Source organism: Lycium barbarum, chromosome 12 (assembly GCF_019175385.1).
Source record: "Lycium barbarum isolate Lr01 chromosome 12, ASM1917538v2, whole genome shotgun sequence".
Classification (NCBI taxonomy): domain Eukaryota; kingdom Viridiplantae; phylum Streptophyta; class Magnoliopsida; order Solanales; family Solanaceae; genus Lycium; species Lycium barbarum.
Genome location: NC_083348.1, coordinates 36,427,458 through 36,451,632, shown reverse-complemented (window position 1 = coordinate 36,451,632; position 24,175 = coordinate 36,427,458). Strand labels below are relative to the sequence as shown.

Here is a 24,175-nt window from a genome sequence, read left to right as displayed (position 1 = left end):
GCTTTCTGTTTATAGATGTGGTGCACAACACATCGATAAACAAGACTCTACTAGACACGGCCTATAGACATACCGAGGACTAACCGCTCTGATACCACTTTTGTCACGACCCAACCCCGTGGGCCGCGACTGGTACCCTAACTGGGTACCCGTACATACCTACCCGACCGACTTTCGAATCATACGGATATTTTTTTAACAGAAGTTACAGAAGTAGGTCGATACAAATACGGCACGCGCGCAAACATACATATATATACATACATACCTGAACATACAGACATTTACATATAAGCCGATAAGGCTAACATACCGACGAAACCCGTAACCCACACATCTATCTACAGGCCTCTACAGACATACAGAATCATATGACGGGACAGGGCCCCGCCGTACCCAGAATTTCCATACATACAGAACATACGGAAGAACAGAAGATATATACCAAAAGTATATGCTCCGGATCGAAGGAGCTCTTCAAACAGCAGAGTCAGAAACCTACGCTGGCGGCGTATCACCCGGTGCGTCTGTACCTGCGGGCATGTAGCGCAGCCCCCGAAGAGCGGGGGTCAGTACGAAAAATGTACCGAGTATGTAAAGCAGAAACATAGCAGATATAAACATAGTCCGAACCGAAGTCACAGAAATATAACGGACAGAACCATAAATCAGACGGACGGACAGAGTCATGATCCAGACAGACATACAGAGTCGTGGTTCATACAGATAAACAGAATCATGGTTCGGACAGACAGACGGAATCATAATACGGACAGACGAGCAGAATCAGTATCCATACAGACGTACAGAATCGGAGTCCATACGGGCGTATCGAATAAAAATCCATACGGACATACAGAATCAGAATCCCTACGGACATACAGAATCATAAGCCATACTGACCTACAGAATCAGAATCCATACGGACATACAGAATCAGAATCCATACGGACATACAGACATAGTCGTAATTCAGACGGACAGACAGAAGTATGTCGGACAGAATTATGCATGCAGAGTAGTACAGAGTCATACAGAATCATACAGAGGCATGTGCTTAAATAAATACAGATGGCACACGCATACATTCATACAGATCCCGGCCCTGTCTGGGGGCGCGGTAACAGAACCCGGCCCTCTTAGTACGGGACGCGGTGGACAGACAGAATCAGATCAGATCATATGCCATCCTGGCCGCCATCCCCATACACAGATCATAATATCATACAGACATACAGATCCCGGCCCGCACGCCGAGGGACGCGGTGAACAATGCAGAGAAATATGCACGATAACAGAACCTGGCCCGGGACGCAGTGAAGGAATGCATTGAGACAGACACGAACCGATAAATGAGAAACTACTTACATACAGACTCAATCAAACTGAAGGGTGCCAAACGGCGAGTCAAAATCAGAGTATACGGATAGTATGCATAGTACGCGCCTATATCCTACTTGGGAAGGCACGACAGATTATTATCAGAATCAGATTCTCAGATGTTCAGAAATCATTTTGTAAGAATTTCATAAAAATAGTTGTATCATAATCAAAATAATAGTTCAGATGGTTTCTGAGAAAATCGGACAAAACGGAAGTATTTAAAGTATTACAGAAGATATCGGGCCTTGCGGGCCCGCCTCGGACCAACTCGAGGCAACATATGTAAATTATCGCTAATAGACCTTATGAGGTCATCCATAATCGTTTGGAAGTGTTCCGACTCCGTTTAGGGAAGTTTTGTACAAAAACTCACTTTAAAGGCAATTTGTAAGAAAATAGCTTCAATTGAATTGAAGGAATTGGAGCGGTTTTCCGTCTCGAATTCCGGGGAACGGAGTCGTACTTAAGGCTCGCGGCCGAGCCTATCACATCCAGAACATGCCTAGGAACAAAGGGAAATGCTTCACATACCTCGATAGCGCCTTACGCTCGCTTGGCGTCGACTTCAATTTCGTCCAAAATCTAGAAATGGTCAAGTTTACCATTTGTTAGTTTCAAACTTTTCAATAATTCAACTTAACACAGACTTGCCTACCGAAATTTCGGCAGCATTTCCTCTGTATATAAGACATCCCCGAGACTTAGCTCGGCTCAATTCATCATCACAACAATCCAGAAATAGCATCAATAACAACAATATGCATTAAACATACGATATGGCATCACTAGCCATCCTTTCGACATAACGAAACATTTTGCGTTTCAACGTTACATTTCCAACCCAAATTTATTATTCTCATATTCATCATCCATCAAAATCATTACAACATACGTCGGAGGCATATCATACCATTTCCACACAATATACACAAGATATGCAAAACATACCAACTTTCCATTAAGCCACTACTTGTCCAATTTTTCCTAACTTTCAACATACAAGTTAATTATACATTTCCATCTTCCAAATTCATCAACAATAATCATAATTTACCTCTTGATACTTTCATTTCCATTTTTACATAAACCATAACAAAGTTAAATAATTTCCTTCAACAACTTAATAACCATTCTTCCATAACAACAAAAACCATTACTCCTTCATTCATTTCTCAATTAACACAATTAACATACTAACAAAATTTAATTCACTTCCATTTCACTCCTTGCATCTCATGACCACATACTATTTTTTTCCAACTTTCCCTAATTCATTCAACTTTCATTTCTAATACAAGTCCTACCATAATCACAACTAGATTTCAACATGAATTCAAGTCACCATAACTATGCAATAAATATGCATATATTCGGCCAACACACATCCAATTCCAACACACAAAATTTTCATGCTTTTCATTCATTTCCACTCACTACATCATACATACACCTCTCACAACATAACAAAAGCACAAAATTCTTACCTTTCCTTCAAGTTCTTCACTTGTCACTAAAGTTGTCCTCTTGGCAAGATAATTATACCAAGTTGTAGAGAATCTTGCACTTGGCAAGATTGCAACAAAATTAGAATTCTTGAATCAAGATTGAAGCTCCAAGGATTTTTTTCTTTTTTCTTTCTTTCTTTTTCTCTCTAGCCGAATTGGCTTCTTTCTTTTCTTGTTCTTGGTTTTTCTTGTTTATTCTTGAATGTTCTATAGATTAGGATAATTATATAATGTCACATGGAATTTAATTAATCCATGGGCTTGGATCAATGGTGTGGCCGGTTGGGCCCTTAAATTTGGGCCTCACTTTTTTTTTTTTTTTTTTTTGAGTCCAATTGGCTTTATTTTGTAATTCATGAAGCAAGTTTTCAAAATTCCAATTTTGCCCTTGGCCTCCTTCCGTAATTCCACACCAACGTATTTATAACCGACACATTAACACCAAGAAATGTCCAATTGTGGCCTTATTCATTACAAGTCAATTTATCTTGAATTTTCGAATAAGCAAAAACGTCGGATGTAACATCACTGATCACGAACCTCACGGAACTCTATCATATCACATGGTCCATTTCTGTAGATTTCCTTCTTAAGCTCACGCAACAATCACATCTCCACTGGAATGTACAAGAAAACGACACCACAATCCATACTGGCCCCAAAATCCCCAAGATGTACCTTTTTCTTATCGGTTCATAATCAACTATACCTTTTATCGACTCATCAGTTCCCAATTTTCTAATCACTTCACGATCATCGATACCGTAATCAATCCTCGAATCCACTCCATTGAATACCACAAAATCATAAATCTTGCAATTAGCTGAATTAATCTTGGAGAGAGGATCGTACCACACACTCTGCACATTAGAGTTTCCTTAAACCTTACAACTCGAACATGAACACTCTTTAAATCCAGCGTATCACACCTATAATCTCATTAATATCCTTATGTATCCCACTGAAGCATCCTTGCCCGAGTTGCCTTACTCAATTTTTGAAATGTATACCGAACACAACTCAGTTAACCCATCATCGCCCATTCTATCATTTCAAGTACCCATGTTACCTTACCTCAAGTCTTACGAAACTTAATTCCCTGAACCCGATAGCAATATGCCTTATCGCAATCCTTCAGTTCCCATATTTCATTTCAAATCTCTTATCACTACCGACTAACAAACACTCAAATCCACTCGATCGTCTAAACTAATCATCCATATAAGCCAAACGAATCACCAAACAAAATCCATATTTCTCCTCAAATCTAGGTGAAACAACCAGTAATTCCTCAAGTCATTAACACATCGCATATGCCCATAATTAAAGTCATCTCCACCAGTCGATTACTAACTTCTCAGAAGTCTACAACCCAGTCAATTTACCGATAAAACGATGTGCCCATAGCATTCACTTAATAACTGAGTAGTCCTTTAACATAAACAAGCATATATCAAGAATAACTTTAACGAAATGTCACGTGAAACTGTAAGTACGACTGTTACCATTTATATCCTGCATTTTCGAACGTCGAATTATTTGTAAGATGAGGTGGGGCCCACACATCAAGATTTTTTTGGGACATGTGAAAAGTTATATGAATCGTATATGTAAAGTTAGACACAACCCTGAAGGGCCCTGGGGCCAAATCAAAGTGGAAGCCCTCCAAACGAATATTTTTAAGAAAACGTTTTCGGATGACCTGCCTTGGAGGGGCACAAACGGCATTATAAGTTTGGAATTTGGGAAAACGCCCAGAAATAAAAGTTGTAGATAATTGAAATAGCTTTCCAACGGTAGGTCATGGGCTCCCGAGCGACGTCGGTATAAGGAGATATGGACGTTTTAAGGTCAAAAGGTCAAGCTGGGCAGTGAAATGGGCCCAACCCGATTCCAATTCGGGTCAGGCCCATTACCCACGCTTTTAATAGAAAAAAAAATCAGTTTCTCTCCCTCATTTTCAGATCAAGAAACCTAGAAAACTCTAGAGAAAAAGAGAGAGGAGAGTCTAGAGAAAAAAAATCAATTTTTGACCAAAATCGGAGCCCCGAATCCCGAAGCCCATGAAGAGAAAAGTGTTCTACGTCGCGTTGCCTTCGATTTGAGCTAAAAATCAACTAAAAATAAGAGGGTGGACGTGGTGGCTGTGCACTTAAGGTATGAATAAGGCTTTTTTTATTGTTAACAAGTTTATTTAGAGTTTTAACGGATTAGAACGAAGAAATAACGTGATAAATTCGTTTGTTGGTATGGCTGAATTGTAGAATGGGGTTTGAAGAAAATTTTGGATGAAAACAAATGTATTTAACTTGTAGAATGTGGAGGATGTTGTTATTGATGTTGTTAGTGTTAATTTTGACCTCTTTGCGAAATTATTAAATAGTTATATCGCGAATTGGTTGGTTGGGAAAATTTGGAAAATAATGTGCGGGCTGTTTTACGGCATATGTTGGTATTGATTTGGAAGTGTGAAGTCGAAATGAGGATTATTGCATTATGTCGTAAAGTAGACTAATTGCGTATATTGTGAATTATGAAAATTGTTGATGTTGTTGATGTTGTTGTTGGGTTGTTGTTGGTTGTGTTGAGCCGAGTTGAATCTCGGGGAGGCTATATGCATAGGGGAAATGCTGCCGAAATTTCGGTAGGCAAGTAATAAAATTTGGATTCTTAAAGGCTTGAATTTGACAATTGGTAAACATGACCAATTGTAGATTTTGGACGAAATTGGAAGTGAAGCTAAGCGAGCATAAGGCGCAATCGAGGTATGTAAAGCTTACCCCTTCATTCTTAGGCATGTTTTGAACATAATAGGCTCGGCCGCGAGCCTTAGATACGACTCTGTTCCTCGGAATTCGAGATGGAAATCCGCCCCAATTCCTTCAGTGAGATTGAATCATTTTCCTTATAACTTGTCTTCAAAGTGAGCTTTAAGTATGCAACCTTCCTAAACGGAGTCGGAATACTTCCAAATGATTATGGACGACCTCATAAGGTCTACTATCTGTAATTTACGTACGTCTCCTCGGGTTGGCCCGAGGTGGGCCCTCAAGGCCCGATACTTTCTGTATAACTTTAACTACTTTGTTTCTGTCCGACTTTCTCAGACAACATCTGGACTATTATTCTGATCATGATATGACTACTTTTTATATAAATTTTACAAAATGGCTTTGACATCTGAAAATCTGATTCTGGTAATAATCCGTCGTGCCTTCCCAAGCAGGATATAGGCGCATATTATGAATGCTATCCGAATACCCTGATTTGACTCGCCATTTGGCCTACTTCAGTTTGATTGAGTCGGTATAACGATCTGTATGTATGTGGATTCTCATTAATCTGTTCGTGGATGTCTCAATGCTTCCTTTCACCGGATCCCGGGCCGGTTTATATCGTGCGGATGGGCCGCCGAGTCCCTTGTCGGGGGCCGGGTCCCATGTATGAATTCTGAAGTATGAGGTGTCCGGTTCCGGGGTACTGTGGTATATGTCGTTCCCGGTTACCGTGTATATGTTACGAAGTATGATGTGTCCGGTTTCCCGGCGTGTGATCTGTCCCCGGGGTTACCGTGGTTATGATATGATGTGTTATGTGACGGAGATGTTCGAAGATATGAAATCTTCTGAAATATGATATGTTGTGGCGCCAGAGGCAGGAGTGGCGACCACGTTCCTGTGCCCTATTATGATTCTGTCTGTCTGATTGGATTCTGATTTTGTCTGTCTGATATGGATTCTGATTCCGCCTGCCCGTATGGATTGTGATTCTGCCCGTCCGTCTGGACCATAATTTTGTCCGTCCGTTTGATTTATGGTTCTGTCCGTTATACTTCTGTGCTTCCGGTTCATGCTATGATTATGTTTGTTATGTTTCTGCTTTACATACTCGGTACATTTTTCGTACTGACCCCCGGTTCTTCGGGGGCTGCGCTACATGCCCGCAGGTACAGACGCACCTGAAGATACGCCGCCAGTCTAGGGCTCAGATACCGCTATTTTGAAGAGCTCCTTTGGTCCGGAGCGTGTACTTTTGGTATATACCTTCTGTCTTCTGTATATTCTGTATGTATAGCAACTCCGGGTACGGCGGGACCCTGTCCCGTCATATGACTCTGTAAGTCTGTTAGAGGCCTGTAGATATGTTTGTGGGTTAGGGTCTTTCTGTACGGATGTGTGTATATGTTGTGTTTGGGGCGACCCCATTCGCCGCGGCGGCCGGTTCGCATATGTTTATATGTTGCTTTGTTGGCCGGTGTGGCCTTTGTTGGTATTTTCTGTGCGCAGGGTTATTTTGGATAGTCTGTAAAACAAAGGAAACTCTGCCAAAATTTTTCTGGAAATTATCTAAATTTGAAATATAGCCTTGACGGCTTCTGCTTTATACTTGAATGTGTTTGATAACAGTTGAGATAGCATTGGATATATGTGTTTGGGTGCCCAGATCGGGTACTAGTCACGGCCCACGAGGTTGGGTCGTGACATTACCCAACCATGCCTAATTATTTCCACAAGATTCAATACTCAATAATAACCATAGCTCAGACGACCACTTCCATCGGTACCATTCTGTCATGCCGAACCCTCTTTACCTTTCACAACCGAACACAAAATTCGCCCTCGTATCAATTTCAACCTTATCCTCACAACCATGTTAGATACCAATTATTTTCGTTCCCAATCTCTCAAAAAGTACTCATGGCTAAGATATTCTATGAAGTCTCACTTCGCTGTACGCTTTTCACAAAAGTATTCCTTCATGTCCTTATTGTCAACATCCTTTCTTTATTACACGCGGTTACCATACGTTTGCCCAATTCGATGGTCATTACCGAACTTACACTTGTTCCCATATACCGAAGTCTAATCCTATACCGCTGCTGAATCATTGACCCGTCATTAGTACACCAGTGTCACGTACACCATCATTATGCCTTGACGAAGCTGAAGTCAACCAATCACATCACCGAGCAACCCAACACTGAAACATAGAGATCGTGTAGCCCTCTGAACTATCTTTCCCATTTCTCCCGAACCTCCACAATAGACGAGCCTAATTGTGAATCCTTATAACAATCGAGTCTAATCGCGACTCCAAACAATTGAAACCTCAGGCCATAACTAGTGACGGAATTGGGTCACGCGTCCGAATTAGAATAACACATCTCGTAACATGCCATAACACGTCATAGATCAACCATTCCTGTAAGAATTTAGGGACGGATTTTAATCTTCCGATGATGATCAAGATAAGAATGTCAAGATACCAATTGGAGTCGACTACATACTAATTTGAATAAAGTCGCACAAGAGAATGAAAGAATTCAAAGTTTTCTAAATGTCTTATAGCCTCTCGCAGATAACTATGGAGCTCATCGTACCGATCCACGAGACTCTCCTAGACACGTACTTGTATTATAGTCCAGGTAACCTAGGGCTCTGATACTAACTTGTCACGTCCCAATTCAACTAAGTTGCGCGAAAACCTACCTTTCCCATCTCGGTAGGCGAACCCTCAACCTAGCAATAGTAAAAATACAACTAATTGATTAAATAAGCAGAAGAAATAAAATAACGTAACTCTGACAATAATAGTACAGACAATATGCGGAAGTAAGGAAAATACACCCCAGAGTCTGGTCTAATCCATACAAGAGCATCTAACTAGAAGTATGAGTATGTCTCGGAATAGAAAGTAAGACATAAATAAAGAAGAGTCTTCAACACGGCGGACGTCTCGTGCTCACCCTGTAGACTCTAAGAAACTCTCGGAGTTACTATCAGCCACGAGAAATAGAGGTAGATCTAACTTGGAATTCTGTATTCATAAAAGAATGCAGCAAGTGCAGGTTAGTACAAAACCACAGTACTGGTAGGTATCATAGGTCGACTAAGTTTAGCTAACACAATCCAGAGAATAAAATAAGATAAACAGGTAATCCACAAGTATAAGTCAACACAAATCAGAAACCATGTACATATCGTCACCTAGGTTATAGCATCTAATCCTAAGTGTGCCAAGTCTCAATATAATCAATCCGAATCCAAATAACACACGTATATCACCAGATCATCAACACAAGCCATAATGCCATGCAATGCATGGTGTATGAAATGTGGATGCAATGCAATGCAATGCTGTGTACACATGTACTCCAGACGAAAGTATCGACAACTCGATAGCACAACCCAAGGGGGACCCGTGAAGTCCATGTTCCACTCGTTCCAGATTTTTTCTACGGTAACGAGTCTCCAAATATTTACCCATGGAGGATATTTATCAAATCATATCAGCACAACCCATGGGGGACCCGCGAACTCCATATACCACTCTTTACAGATCTTTTCCCAACGGTAACGAGTCTCCGAATCTTTGCTCACGGGGGATCTTTATCAAATCATATCATATGATATCACATCACCCGGAACCATTTCCCATCAGGCATTTAAAACATTTTTTCTTATAGATACCATAAGTCTTTCATTGATCAGTTCCAAACCATTTCCATCATGTCTGAATGTATAAAGGCTAAATCATTGCAATAAATGCCAACGAATATTCTATGGAAGTAACAACATTGTAAGCCCTATCAAGACTTATATAAATCAACTCAGCGGTAAGCACGATCTCATTATCAACAACCGGATCAATATCACAAGTACCAAGCATAGGTACACCAACAATATCATGAAAAGGTTACACAAGCCATATAAAATACTATCCTCATATCAAACGTCAACAAGTAAGATACTTCAATATCATGAAGAAGTATAACAATAGTCTCCAATATCTACAATCACCGCGCGACATCAAGCCAACAACAATAGAACAAATTAAGTCACAACACACGGGGTGGCTAGCCCCAATCACATATAGGGCCCAACCTGTGACAATATCCAACCCAACTTCATACTCAAAGGTTTACATGTTTTATCTGACAATATCGTCTAAATATATGCTTCGCTAAATGAAGTCTCACCATAGAGTAAAACGTAACCTACCTGGAAGGCCGAACAGCACTATCACCAACAATCACTCCTTATCCTTTCCTTTCCTTTGAGTCTCGAGATCAAGAAAGTCTAAGCATAATTGAATCATGGAATTAGAATCAAGAAGAATATCAAAACCAACCCTACTTCTATCAAGACCCAAATCCCCAACCTATGAAATAGGGTTTATGAACTAAAAGGGTGAATTTAGGGATTTAAAGGTCCTAACATGAAATTAAACCTGTAGCTGATCAATTCCCGTCAATAGCAAGCTAGAATAATCAACAATTCACTCAATTTAGGATTCTAGGCAAAACCCCCAAATTTGGGTGTAAACCCTAACTACCAATTCCACAAATTAGCATCTAATTAGGAAGAAATTATGAAATGAAGAATTCTAATCATCAATTTAATGCTTAAAGAAGCTAACCCAACCAACAAATCACGATTTAGAAGCCTAGATAGAATATTCATCAAACACACCTTTAATCTTCCATTACTTAATGAACTAACAACTTAAAGGGATTCTAAGATGATTAGGAGTAATGGAATAGCAAGGAGATTCGAAGGACTTACCACCAAGAATCTTCTCCAAGAATTTCTCCTAATAGCTCAATTTTCGGAATGGTAATAAATGAGAGTCAAAGGGCTTTTAATACATAAATAAATGAAATAATAGACCTGATATCGATACAGCGGCAGCGGGACCGCTGCGGCGATCCCGCCCTGACGGCCTCTCAGACCGTCGAGACAGTCGGCTACCATTACACTTGGCCGCCCCAGCAGCCCATCCCACCGCTATGGTAATGCCGCTGGGACGGCAAGGGTGCCGCCATGGCGGACACCAGCACCAGAATTTTTGAAATAACACAATCTCAATCCGAAATCTCGACTAATACCCGAGGCCATCTGCTCACAAACCACATACACAGACACATATAAAAATATGTTACAAACACACTCGTGGCCTCGGAATTTCCAACGGAGGTCTCGTTGACCAAGTCAATGCCCGATACCTCAATTCCAACTTCCCAACCCAAGTCTCAAAATGCACTCGAGTGCTTTGGGAACCGAACTAGATATACAGACAAGTTCTAAAAGACCATCCGGACCTCTCGAAAATAACGAATTTCCAAAAAGGTCTATTTATTCAAAAGCCGACTTTGAGTCAACTCTTTTTCACTTAAAGCCATTTGTTCCCAAAAAGTAACAAAAATCAACCCCGAACACCTTGGGAAGTGTGTCAACGGTCCCCTTAGGTGAAAAGTGAGCTAAACAAGCTCGGGGAAAGGTCAAAAGTGCCGGAAAGACTATAATGACCAAGCGGGTCGTTACACAGTTAGGTTCAAGAACCTGAAGATACAATAAGATACTGGTTCAAACTAACTAGCAATATACATCAAAAAAATCTACAGTCAACCCTCTTGCATATATCAACCAATAAAATATCAAAAATTTGGCAGTCATCCATCTTGTATATCAACCAATAAAATTCATTTATTTAACATTCTAATAAGAGAAGAAAGGAACAACTAGACTTTACTAGTTTTATGGATGTACTAAAGCACATGTTTAATATACATCAATAAATGAAGAACATTCGAGAAAGACAAGAAGGATACATTGGTGGTGCTGCGGTGACATGATGAAAAGAACAACAAGTAAAACTGGGAAATCAAAGCACGCAACCAGAAATAAATATAACAAAGGAAGTATAACTTGCAAAAAATAATAACAAGGGAAGAATACCACAAGAAGTTGGGAAACTCAAAGCATTCAAGCAGAAACCAATGTACCACAGGCAGGCAGAACCAACAGAGATAATACAGAAACTGCAGCCTTATGCAAGGGTGAAACTTGCCTCAAATGTCAAATAGTGTAAGAGGCTATTTATGAACTTTAGCATATTGCGACATAACAAAGATGATACAGAAACTGTAGTTCCTTGCATGTCAAGTTTGCGGAGACCCTATAGAAACAAAAAGAAGATGCGTAAATCTATCAGAAGTCAAAAAGAAAAAGAGATGAAATTTTACTACTGTTAGTAAAAGTAATCAAAAGCTCATACCTGATGTAATTTCCACGCCCCAGATAGTTGTCTATCAACATGCTTACAGTGGAATAAGAATATGAAAATCAACTGGTATTTTGTCAAGGCTTTCCGTGATATTACAAGAGATAACGACCATATAACCTGAAACATAATAAAATGCAACCAGATCAGGAGACAATAATACAATGATTCTAGCATATATAATTCCATGACCTTCAAGATCATTACTCCATGCTACAACTACCATTGTCATTCTCGCCAAAACAGATAAAGAAGAGAAGAAAACAAGATGCCCCCCCCCCCCCTCAATGTCAACTATTAGCATACAATTAGTGTAATAACAGATGATTATCTGATGACTTAAGAGACCTTACTACCGTAGCTTTCTATTTTGTAATTCCTAATCTTTAGGAAGTTGTTGTAACTTTCTCCTCTTATTTAGGCTCTGTTGTGATAGTCATTGTCTTTTTCAAGTTCATCTTTGTTGATAAAGGTGTTGTGCAGATTCTTTAAATATGTTGCCATATGATTAGTAATGACAACACATTGTTTTCCCATCTTCTATTCTCTTTATGGTATCAGAGCGACTCTAGACTCCTACGAGTTTATCCTTTGTTTTGCTTACTCACCCAAACATTCAAATGGCCTCTAATATTTCTGTAACCAATGCTGATGGGGTCAACAACACAAAAATGTTGTCCAATTCAATCCTGTTATGCAACTGTCTATAAAATTTAACGGCAATCATAATTTCTCCCAGTGGAAAGCTCAAAGTGTCCATGCTTATGTGTGGTCAGAATCTCTATGGGCATCTCGATGGCTACATCCCTTCCCCTACTAGCACTATCTCTCAAAACAATCAATATGTCTATAACCCTGAGTTGGTTCCTGGTATCGCTAAGATCAGTTAATTCAAAATGCTCTGTTGGCCTCCATTGTTCCAACACTTGCACCCACTGTTGCTATTGCAATCTCCGTCAAAGATGTCTGGGATGCTTTGCATATGCACATGAACAAATTTAAAACAAGAATTTTCAGCTTGCAAGACCGCTTGGCTCACCTCACTAAGGACTCTCATCTGATCACAAACTATTCGATCATTTTGTGATGAACTTGCAACTGCTGGTGTGCATATATCAAATTCGAAACTTATTGTTAAAATTCCCAGTGGACTAAGATCTGAATTTGGAGAACTCTTTGTTGCCATTCGTTCTTAAGATTCTACGATTTCCTATAACGAGCTTTATGAGAAGCTTCTATATCATGAGTTTTTCCTAAAGCATGAGGGAGACAAAAAGTCGCTGTCATCTCTTATTACTGCTGTTATAGCACAAAAAATGACTTCTACTTCCCCTCGCCAGGGTAACAATCCTAACTCTAGAAATCATCGTCTAGGTGTGAATACTCCTGCTAACAATCAACAATGGCAAGCACAACCATGACGTCCACAACTAGATAGTCAGCCACAGTACTTTGACAAAAACCTTCATTGCCAACTATGTGATCGCGTAGGTCATTCTGCTAGAGTCTACAGATTGCAGTCACATACTGAAGACTTTGAGAAAAGAGATTTTATTAATTCTCAAGTTTCTATACAACCAATTACAGAGGTATTTATACACAAAACTGACGCCTAACTAGGAAATATACAATTAAAAAAACAAGACAAAATATCTATAATAATGGAAACTAAAGCAGATAAGAATCTGTCTAATTATGATTTAGAATCTGATCATATCAAAATCATATCAGAATCTAATTCAATCTTGATAGAACTAGAATTGTCAACACTCCCCCTCAAGTTGGGGTATGGATATCACACATGCCTAACTTGCAAACTAAGTTGTGAAAGGTTCTACTGCTAAGCCCTTTAGTGAAAACATCAACTAGCTTCTTGCTGGATGTCACTTCTAACAAGCTCAAGGTATCATCAGTCAACTTTTCCTTGATGAAGTGTCGATAAATTTCAATGTGTTTTGTCCGATCATGTTGTACTGGATTATGCGCTATACTGATGGCTTTCTTGTTGTCATAGTAGAAGGATAATTTATTATCTCTAGACTTTCACAGCCACAGAAGTTCACAGACACCCTGAGCCATAGTTCTATACTCTGTTTCAGCACTTGATCTAGCAACTACATTTTGCTTCTTGTTTCTCCAAGTGACTAAGTTCCCTCCCATAAGTATGCAATAACCAGTTGTAGACCTCCTATCATCTAGAGATCTAGCCCAATCGGCATCCATAAAAGCTTCTATATGGAGGTGACCATGTTTGGCAAAAAGAAGACCTTTTCTAGGAGCAAATTTCAAATATCACAAAATGCAAAAGACAGTCGGCATATGAGACTCATGAGGATCATGCATGAACTGCCTTACCATGCTAACTGCATATGTTATGTCAGGCCTAGTGTGAGAAAGATAAATGAGTCTTCCAACCAATCTCTGATATCTTTGTTTATCGACCGACTCTCCTATCCCTGCTTGTAGCATATGGTTGCCCTCAATTGGTGATCCTGCTGGTTTACAACCCAACATACCAGTTTCTTCGAAGAGATCTAGAATATATTTCCTCTGAGAAATGAAGATTCCTTTTCCTGATCTATCCACTTTAATTCCCAGGAAATATTGCAGCTTTCCTAGATCCTTGATATCAAACTCGTGAGCCAACAACTTCTTTAGCGGACCCATCTCTTCTTTGTCATCATATGTCATCACTATATCATCAACATAAACCATTAAAAGAGTGATATTACCCTTGTGATTTCTTATAAAGAGAGTATGATCAACATTGCTTTGTTGATAACCAAAAGAAAAAATAGCTTTGTTGAATCTGTCAAACCATACTCTGGGAGACTGTTTTAGCGCGTATAAAGCTTTCTTCAATCTACACACCTTTCCTTGAATTGTTTCATTATCAAATCCAGGAGGAATCTCCATATACACTTCTTCTTCCGAGTCACCGTGTAAGAATTCATTTTTTACATTAAACTGCTGCAATTCCCAAACAAGGTTGACTGCACAAGATAACAAGATTATGATTGTGTTCAACTTTGTAACAGGATCAAATGGCTCTTGGTAGTCCACTCCATATGTTTGAGTGAATCCCTTAGTTACCAATCTAGCCTTGAACCTCTCAATCGTACCATTGGCTTTATGTTTCACAATGAACACCCACTTGCAGCTTGCCAACTTCTTGTCTAGAAAAGGAATGACTAATTCCCAAATCTTATTCTTTGCTAGTGCCTTCATTTCTTCAAACATCACTTATTTCCACTTGGGATCCTTGAAAGCTTCCCTCACATCCTGTGGAATAGACAAGAGGAAATGGACAAGGCAAAGACTCTATAAGAGGAGGACAAGGAATCATAGGACACAAAGTTAGAAATAGGATGTTTGGTACAAGATCTGACCCCTTTTATTTGAGCAATAGGTCTATCTAAATCATCAGAAGAATAAAAAATTAAGGATGACTCACCAGAAGAGAACGATTCTTGGCAGGGAGTAGGTTGCATAATGGCTTCTTGTCTCTTGTTTCTCTTTGAATATCGCATCAAATCAGGTTTGTCCAGACATCCAATAGTCTTTTCGTGAACAGTAGTCCCCCCCCCCCTGAACAGTACATCTTACAGTTTCCTCCTAAACACTCTCTCTGATGGTACTCTCACCTGGAGTAATATCATCAAGAAATACAGAACTAGGTATCACCTCTTCTCTTTCATTACTCTCCCCCTGAAGAGGTTATTGGGTTCCATTGAAGTAAGGTTCAGATTCTCTAAAAGTAAATCCATACTTACAAAATACTTGCTTGATGGAGGATAGTTGTCACGACCCAGCCCCGTGGGCCGTGACTGGTGCCCTAGTTGGACACCCAAACAGACTTACGTACCGGATCGACATATCAAAGACTTATTCAAACTTAACATACGTAAATTTTTATACAGATGCTAAAACAAATGTCGTCTTAAGCGGTCGCCCATACAAAACATCACATCAAATCCGATAAGTTGGCGGAATACACATCGCCCAGATATACACACATATACAGACAAATGGGCCGTTTTGGCCATAATAGCAAACGGGACCGCATTAAGACGCAGATCATAATCACAACGAACAAACATGACCCATGACCCACATATATGACTACAGGCCTCTACAAACCATAACAGAAACATATGGCGGGACAGGGCCCCGCCGTACCCAAATAGTCACATATATACAGGATATGCATAACAGAAGATATGTACTAAAAATATGAGCTCCGGATCAAAAAGGAATACTCCACGTGGAAGAATATGTATCCTATACCGGAGGATCACCAAAACGAACGTCTGTACCTGCGGGCATGAAACACAGCCCCCGAAGAAAGGGGGTCAGTACGGAATATGTACTGAGTATGCAAAGCATGAAATACAGAAATCAGAATCATAAATGAAGTGTGGAGTACAGAATATGGATACAGAATCGGTATATCAAAACCTGTGCTGAAAATATATATGTATATCATGCAAATACAAATCGTGCATAGGGCTCAGGAACGTGGTCGCCGCTCCGACGCTGGCGCCACAACACATCATACTCCAGAAAGTTTCAAATCTCCGTACAATCTCCGAACATATCATATCATCAGAACATATCGCATCATCAGAACACATCATATGTCATGTCACATCATAACGCCGTATATAAGCGGTACCCGGCCCTACAGCGAGGTCTCGGGAACCGTAACACATCATACTGCCGAATATCACATAGTGCACACGATCACAAAACCGGCCCGGGAACCGGCGAACGATATCATAGTAGTAGGCACGAGCGGAGTAGTGCGAAAACCATATGCATATACATATTTAAATGAATTCCAAGACTCGACAAATAAATACATATACATACTGATATTAGAAGGCTCAAGGTAAGCATCGAGTCCATCGGAATTAGTATACAAAAGTTACGAACTTTCAAATTACAAAACTTTCGAAAAACACATCATAGGTTATTTTCTGAAAATTTAGTATCATTCATATTGAGGAACTTTCAAATAACATTATAGGGTACTTCAACGGAGCATTAGAATCATATATATATATATATATATATATATATATATATATATATATATATATATATATATATATATATATATCCGAAATATACATATCCAAACTTAGGCCATATCAAATATTTTCCAAACCACATCCGGAAACGTATCGACTAATACTTCAAACATCATAGGCATGTGACAAGTCATATGGAATAGTTTATGGAAATCAAGGACATAGGCCATCCTAGTGGCTCTATGAGTAGAATATTTCTTTGGAGCATACATATATGTTATTCGTTTACTGCATAAAGGTCATGCCAAAAAGGAAGAACGGTAAACTTTACATACCTCGATCGCTCACTACCAAATCTCGATCCCTCGCCAAACAAATCCCGAATCAAGTCTCGGGCTCTCCAATATCTACAATAATATTATCAATTACCCAAACATTAGCTACTAGTACTTAGAATTTTAATTCTAATTAGTATTTGTCTACTGAAATTTCGGCAGCACCTTCCCTGTAAATTCAACATCCCCGAGAATCAAACTCGGCCAAATTCATCAACAACCATACCAACAATACCAACAACCAAACCAATAACATCAAAAGCCAATTTAAAATGCATTCCAACACTAGTAACCTTCTTTTCAACATAATTCACCGACATTCCATTCAACTACGAATTTTTCAAGCCAATATCGACACTTACACATTCATTACCAATTCAAAACCATTCAAGTGCAATTCAAAGAATTTCATACCATTTTACAAAATATACAAAAAATCCACCAAGACTAGAATTCATTCGAAATCTCCAACCTTTAACACAACATTCACAACACATTCTTCATCCTCCCATTTCATCAACAACAACCACAATTTACACCTTAACAATTCCATTTCCATAATTACATAAATTTACAATAAAATCACAAAATTCCCTACAACAACTTAACAACAATTTTCATGTCAACTTGAACTAGAATTCTTCCATTGCATTAAAAAGGCCATCACAACACAATTAACATAATAAATAAAATTTGATCATTCCTCTCCATCAATACCCATTTTCGGCCACACACACACATACCCATGACACAAAATTTTCATACTCTACACTCATTCCCACATACTACAACATATATAAAATTCTTCCAAGCTAAAAAGAGTAGAATTCTTACCTTTTCCAAATTCTCCTCTTTGTAAAAAAAAGTACTTTCTTGCCTCAAAGTTTATACTACGTTGAAGAGGGTTCCGGGCTTAGTAGGAATTCAAAGGAGATGAGTTTTGAACCAAAGATTTGAGCTCCACAAAATTTTTAATTTTTTTTTTTTTTGAAGTGGCCGAATGGCCCTTTGTTGATGCTCTCAAATTTTTTTTTCCTTCTTGAAGTTTCTAGTGTAGAAGACTAAGGAAAAAGGGCCCTTCTATGTATTTAATTGCTCTTATTTTTGACCATGGGCTTGGGCCTTGGTGGGTTGGCCGGCCACCCCCTACAATTTTGGGCCTTTTGCTTCTTTTTTTTTTCATTTCATTAAGCCCAAATCGTTGCGGGTCTTATTTTAAAATTCCCGAAACTAATTTCCAAAATTCCCCATTTTGCCCTTGACCTGCCTCCATATTTCCGCGTCAATATTTTTCATGAACAACATATATATTAAATAAAAATTAACATGTGGCCTTATTTCTTACAAGTCACAACTATTTCGAATTTTTCAGAATGTGCAAAATTACGGGTCATAACAATAGTAACGCCGATAACCTTTCTGTGCTGGAGAATACCTAACAAACACACATTTAAGGGCCCTCAGATCTAGTTTTCCTGCATTCCTACTATGAACAAAACAAACACACCCAAACACCTTTGGAGGAACAGTATAGACATTATTCCATCATAAAATCTCTGAAGGACTCTTAAAATTGAGTGCTTTGAGAAGCATTCTATTGATAAGATAAGCAGCTGCTAGAATTGCATCTCCCCAGTAAGGTTTTGGGAGATTCATAGTGAACATGAGGGATCTAGCAACTTCCAACAAATGTCTACTTTTTCGTTCAGCCACTCCATTTTGTTTACTAGTGTAAGGACATCTAGTTTGGTGGATGATCCCGTTAGACTCCAAATAAGTACCAAATCAACTATCCATGTATTCGATGCCATTATCAATTTCTCAAAATTTTTATCTTAGTTTCAAATTGAGTGCAAGCTATCTTATGAAAAGATTGAAAGCAAGAAAATACATCACTTTTTGCTTTTATCAGGTGAACCTAATAAAAGTGACAAACTATCGACTACCGGACAAAGAGGTTGTCTGAGTAGGCCCCTAAACATCAGAATGAATAGTCATGAAAGGAACAGTGCTTTTATTATTACTTGACAGATAAGATTTTCTAGTATGTTTGGTATACTCACAAGAATCAACCGGAATCCTAGAAAACAATCTAGGTTATAATTTTTCTAAGATAAAAAAAAATGAATGCACCAACCGCCTATGCCACCATATTATTTCTTGATGGGAATTCTTATTTTCTCCAAAAAAGATTTGACATAGAACATCACTTTAATTCCTGTCCAATGTATATAAGCCATCATGCACTCTACCACTGCCAATTCTCTTCCCTGTTTGAAGATCCTGAACGACACAATGATCTGGAAAAAACTCAATTTTGCAGTTTAGAAATTTGGTGGTGGCGCTAACTGATAAAAGGTTAACTGGAAACTGAGAGACATGAAGTACAAAAGATAGCTTAATATTGGGAGCACAAAAAACAGAACCTATTCTAGCTACCAGGAAAGAGAACCATCAGATATTCTAACATTGTCTGTTTTTAGACATGGAGAGTAGTTACGAAGTTCTTTAGAGGAGCCTGTCATGTGTCCATTCACACCAGAATCAATAATCCATGAATTAAGATGAGCAGTACCTGACTTCACCAAATTAGATGTTGCACCGGAGAAAGAGTCTAGTTGCGACAAAAAGGACTTGAGATGCTTCAGTTCACTAGGAGAGAAAAAATCACGAGGTTGTCTCCTTAGATGACTTTACTATCTCTGACAAATTTGCTTGAGCTCTCATTGAGTTGACTCATTTTCCTCCATAACCTCTAGAGGGTCGACCATGTAACTTCTAGCAAGTTTTCTTGGTATGGCACGACTTCCGACAATAATCAAAATGTAATTGATCTTTATCATAATTGGTAGCCTTTATGTGCTCACGAGAATCACTAGCATTCAATCCAGACTTCTCAATTGGTGTTGTGTAATCACTAGCAGTTAGCCTAGACTTCTCTATTGGTGTTGTGTAGAGCATAGCACTCCTTCTTCCTGCTGGGCATAGGGATAGGCTTCCTCAAGAGAAGGAAAAGGGGTTTTACCAAGTACTTGAACCCTTCTCTGGTCAAATTTGTGGTTCAACCCGACCAAGAAATCACACATCCGCTTCTTTTCAACCAGTTTCTAGAACTTTACTACATCCTTATTATAATTTGCTTGGAAGTCTTGATAATAATCTAGCTCTTTCCACTAACCACCCAATTAAAACAAAATACTGAGAAATTGACATCTCGTCTTGCTTTGTGCCATGGACTTTGTTATGGATCTCAAAGATCTGAGCCTCATTCCCCATGCGTGAGTAGGTGAGCTTAGTTGCATTCCAGATTTTTTCAGCAGTGTCTAGCAATAGATATTGTCTGGTAATCTGGGGTTGTATATAGAGTTGATAAGCCATGACATGACAAGCGAATTCTCTGAGTCCCACTGGCTGTAGGCGGGATCAAAGGAACCTGGGTTTTTCTTATCCTCATTAATGTACCCCTGCAACTTTCTAGCTTTGATAAATAATAAACTGGATCTAGACCAAGCAAGGTAAGTAGCACTACCATCAAGTTTCACAGGGCTAATCTGTAGGTGTGGATTAGTTTCTGGCATGGTGGCAAGAAAAATGCTAGAATAGTAGAAAACAAAAGGAAAATCAGAGAAAATTTTTACAGCGGCTCAATAGTGTGGGAGCCAGGAAACTCTATCTCTTTAAAACGAACGAGCTCTGCTACCATGTGTTGACACCTAATTTTGGCTCGACGTGCTTAAAATTAACGCTTTGGGGGGGCCCTGATTCGTTAAAGAGCTCGAAATACATTTTTTACACATTTTTACATTTTTCAACAATTATATTGATGATTATCCTTATTTTAGGGATTTTATCAATTTATTGTCTTTTTTTTTCAAGAATCATTATTTTGCACATGTACAGCATAATACTACCATTTTTGTGCAATTAATAATTGTTTCTTTATTTTATAGCAGTACATTTTTATATTTTATACTTACATTATTATTTAAATTTTATACTTACATTATTATTTATACATGTATTAAATAACTATATTTTAGTACAGTCCGTCAGTGCAGAAAATCGAAGCAATTAATTTTTAAACGCAGAGCAAAAATTCGATCAAGTCAAGGTCTCGTCACCTTTTTTAAAAAAAGTTGACATTTGAGGTGATGGGTTGGGTTCTTGATCCATTGATTAGTAAATTTTTATACATTGGTTAAAAGGGTGAAATCTCCATTGGACAATAACCCAAGGATTAAAATGTGCATTGAGGGGACAAGGGGGTATGGCTTTATATTTTTTGGACAATAAAATGAGCCACTTTATGTTATAAAAGAAGTTGGGCGGTTTAAGTTTATTTTTTTCATCTTCATTCTATACATATTCTACACACACAACACTTGCACAATTTTTTCTCAAATTTTTTTTTTACTCCTCTCCTTCACTTCTCCAACAGCCGCCGCCGCCGCCACTACGCCGGAGCTCGGAGCTCCGGCGACGCACCAAAACCACCCCCACACCTCCTTTTTCATCTTCCTCGCCACACCTCCACCAAACAACCACAACCACCGTCTCCATTTTTGCTGCTCCGGTGAACCGGAGTAGCCGCGAAACAGCCACCACCAACGACTGCTCCATACCCACAAACCAAACTTTACCAAACAGCCCCATTCCATCTTCTTCGCTGCTCCGGCGAGGAGCATCTAGCTCCGGTGAACTGGAGCAGCCGACCAAACACCACCGCGCCACCACCAACGCGCAACCCCATTCCCTTTCCTCTTTTCCCCGATGCTCTCTCTCTCGTCTCTCCCTACTGATTGGTTTTTTTGGCTTAATAATAGCTACAACAAAGACCAGCAGATCTGGTCGATTTCCCGTTGATGTCTGGCTGGTAGGAAAATGCAAAACTCCATTGTTGTTGCTCCGTATTTACCATTTTTAGCCCACCTCATATTTACGTGATTGTGATTGGTGGGTTTTTCTTTGTGGTGCTCTCCGAATTGGTTGATCTTTAGCTTCTGTTAGTATTTTGTTTGTCAGTTCCTAGAGTAGTTTGTTGTCCAAGTGATTTTTTTTTGTATGCCTTGCATTCTGCCGGTTGTATTCTTGGTTGAAAACATGGGGTGTATGCTTGTTTGGAATGATTGACATTTTTGTGACCTGGTTGTAAAGTTTGCTTAATTTTCAATGAGTTCTGGTAGTATATGCTTGCTCAGGCATTTATCTGATTTTGCTAATGGGCTGCTCGTTCTACGTTGCTTCGACATCGTTTGATTAATATTTTGTTAGTATTGCTGTTTTGGGGCTGTTTTAACATCACTTTTTCTAATAATATGACTTTGTGCCCGGAAAACACTATTCCGACGGCCAACGTTACCATGTGTCATTGACACTTTTACCCTTTTACCATTTATTTAAACTCATTTGGGCGAATACTAAACCCAATTGGCCGATGAAGAAATTTCCGTCGATTTTCAAGGCTTCCCATGTACAAAAGACGGGTTTTTTATTTTAAGTTTATTCATTATTTCTTTAATTCATCCGATAGTTATTTATTCTCTTACTAAGATTTTTACTAAGTGTTTATACAGGTACCCGGAGATACATCCCGGAGACGACACTCGGAAGGAACCCGAGGATTTCATCGAATCACTGTTTGTATTTACTTTCCGCATTCTTTTTATATAACTGCACAAAACATAAACTCATAGTATAGTGAAAACTTTATTTTTGAAATGACGGGTTGATATATTTATTTACTTGTCGCCTTGTTTGTTAAACTTAAAATTGTCATTCGCTCTAGGCAAGACTTAGGACGTCTAAATTATGTGTGGTCAAATTAGTTCGATGGTCTTGTTTATTTTTACTTATTTTATTTTCTTCAAAGATCTGTTGCTAGCTTTATTGTCTTTTTATGTGTTCATAGCTGGGAGTAGATGAAAACAAATATTTTTTGTGGGATTCGTGATTCTTTCTTGTTTGGAACAATTTGACTTAATTTAGCTATACTTAGTTGGATCAGCTGGTTGAATTAAGGGGATAGTTTTGTGACAAAGAGTCCTTGCATTTTAGCAGTCATTTAGTAAATTGACTTGGTATAAATACTTTGTTAAATAAATTCACACTTTTGACGATTAGGCAAAAATACTGGTCCATCCTTTAATTTAGATTTTTTATACACTCTTAATACAACTTACATTTTATATTGTTTCGTGTACACTAATACATTTTTTAATTAAGTTAAATTCACATTTTGACGCTAGACAAATATTAAGTCGTCCATTTACAAATCTTTTATTCTTTAGAGGCATTACACATTTTTCACTCATTTTTTATCCACAATTCCTTATACTTATTTTTTACCAATAATTTATTATTATTATTTTATTCCTTATTCTTTGATAGGATATTCATTAAACAAACACTCTTTTTTTACTAAACGGTAGAAACAAGTCAAATAAACTTCACTTTTTTGAATAATTTCGTTATATAAAATCTTTACACCAATGAATATTCGTAAATTATTTTTTTACATTCTTTATGCACTAATATACCTAGTTATACAATTCTTTATACATTTTAGGTTTGACGTACACTCTTTTACACTTGAAATATGTTCTTTATAGTTTAATATACATACATTCTTTTAATATACATAGACGCACATTCTTTATATCCTTGATATATTTTTTTTTTAGTCTTACATTTTTTTTATATTCTTAATATAGTTACACATTCTTTACACTAACATATATATACACTCTTTGTACTAACAGATATATTTTATACTTACGAGGTACATTCTCTTTTTACTCTTTTATATATTCTTTTTTACTATACATTCTTTATGAATACTTGATATAAATACATTTTT

The 24,175-nt window shown here is 38.4% G+C and overlaps 1 pseudogene; it reads right to left on the bottom strand.

The window, feature by feature from the left end:
* The window catches only part of LOC132624201 (gamma-tubulin complex component 2-like), a 91,727-nt pseudogene that overhangs the window by 29,745 nt on the left and 37,807 nt on the right, over positions 1–24,175 (bottom strand).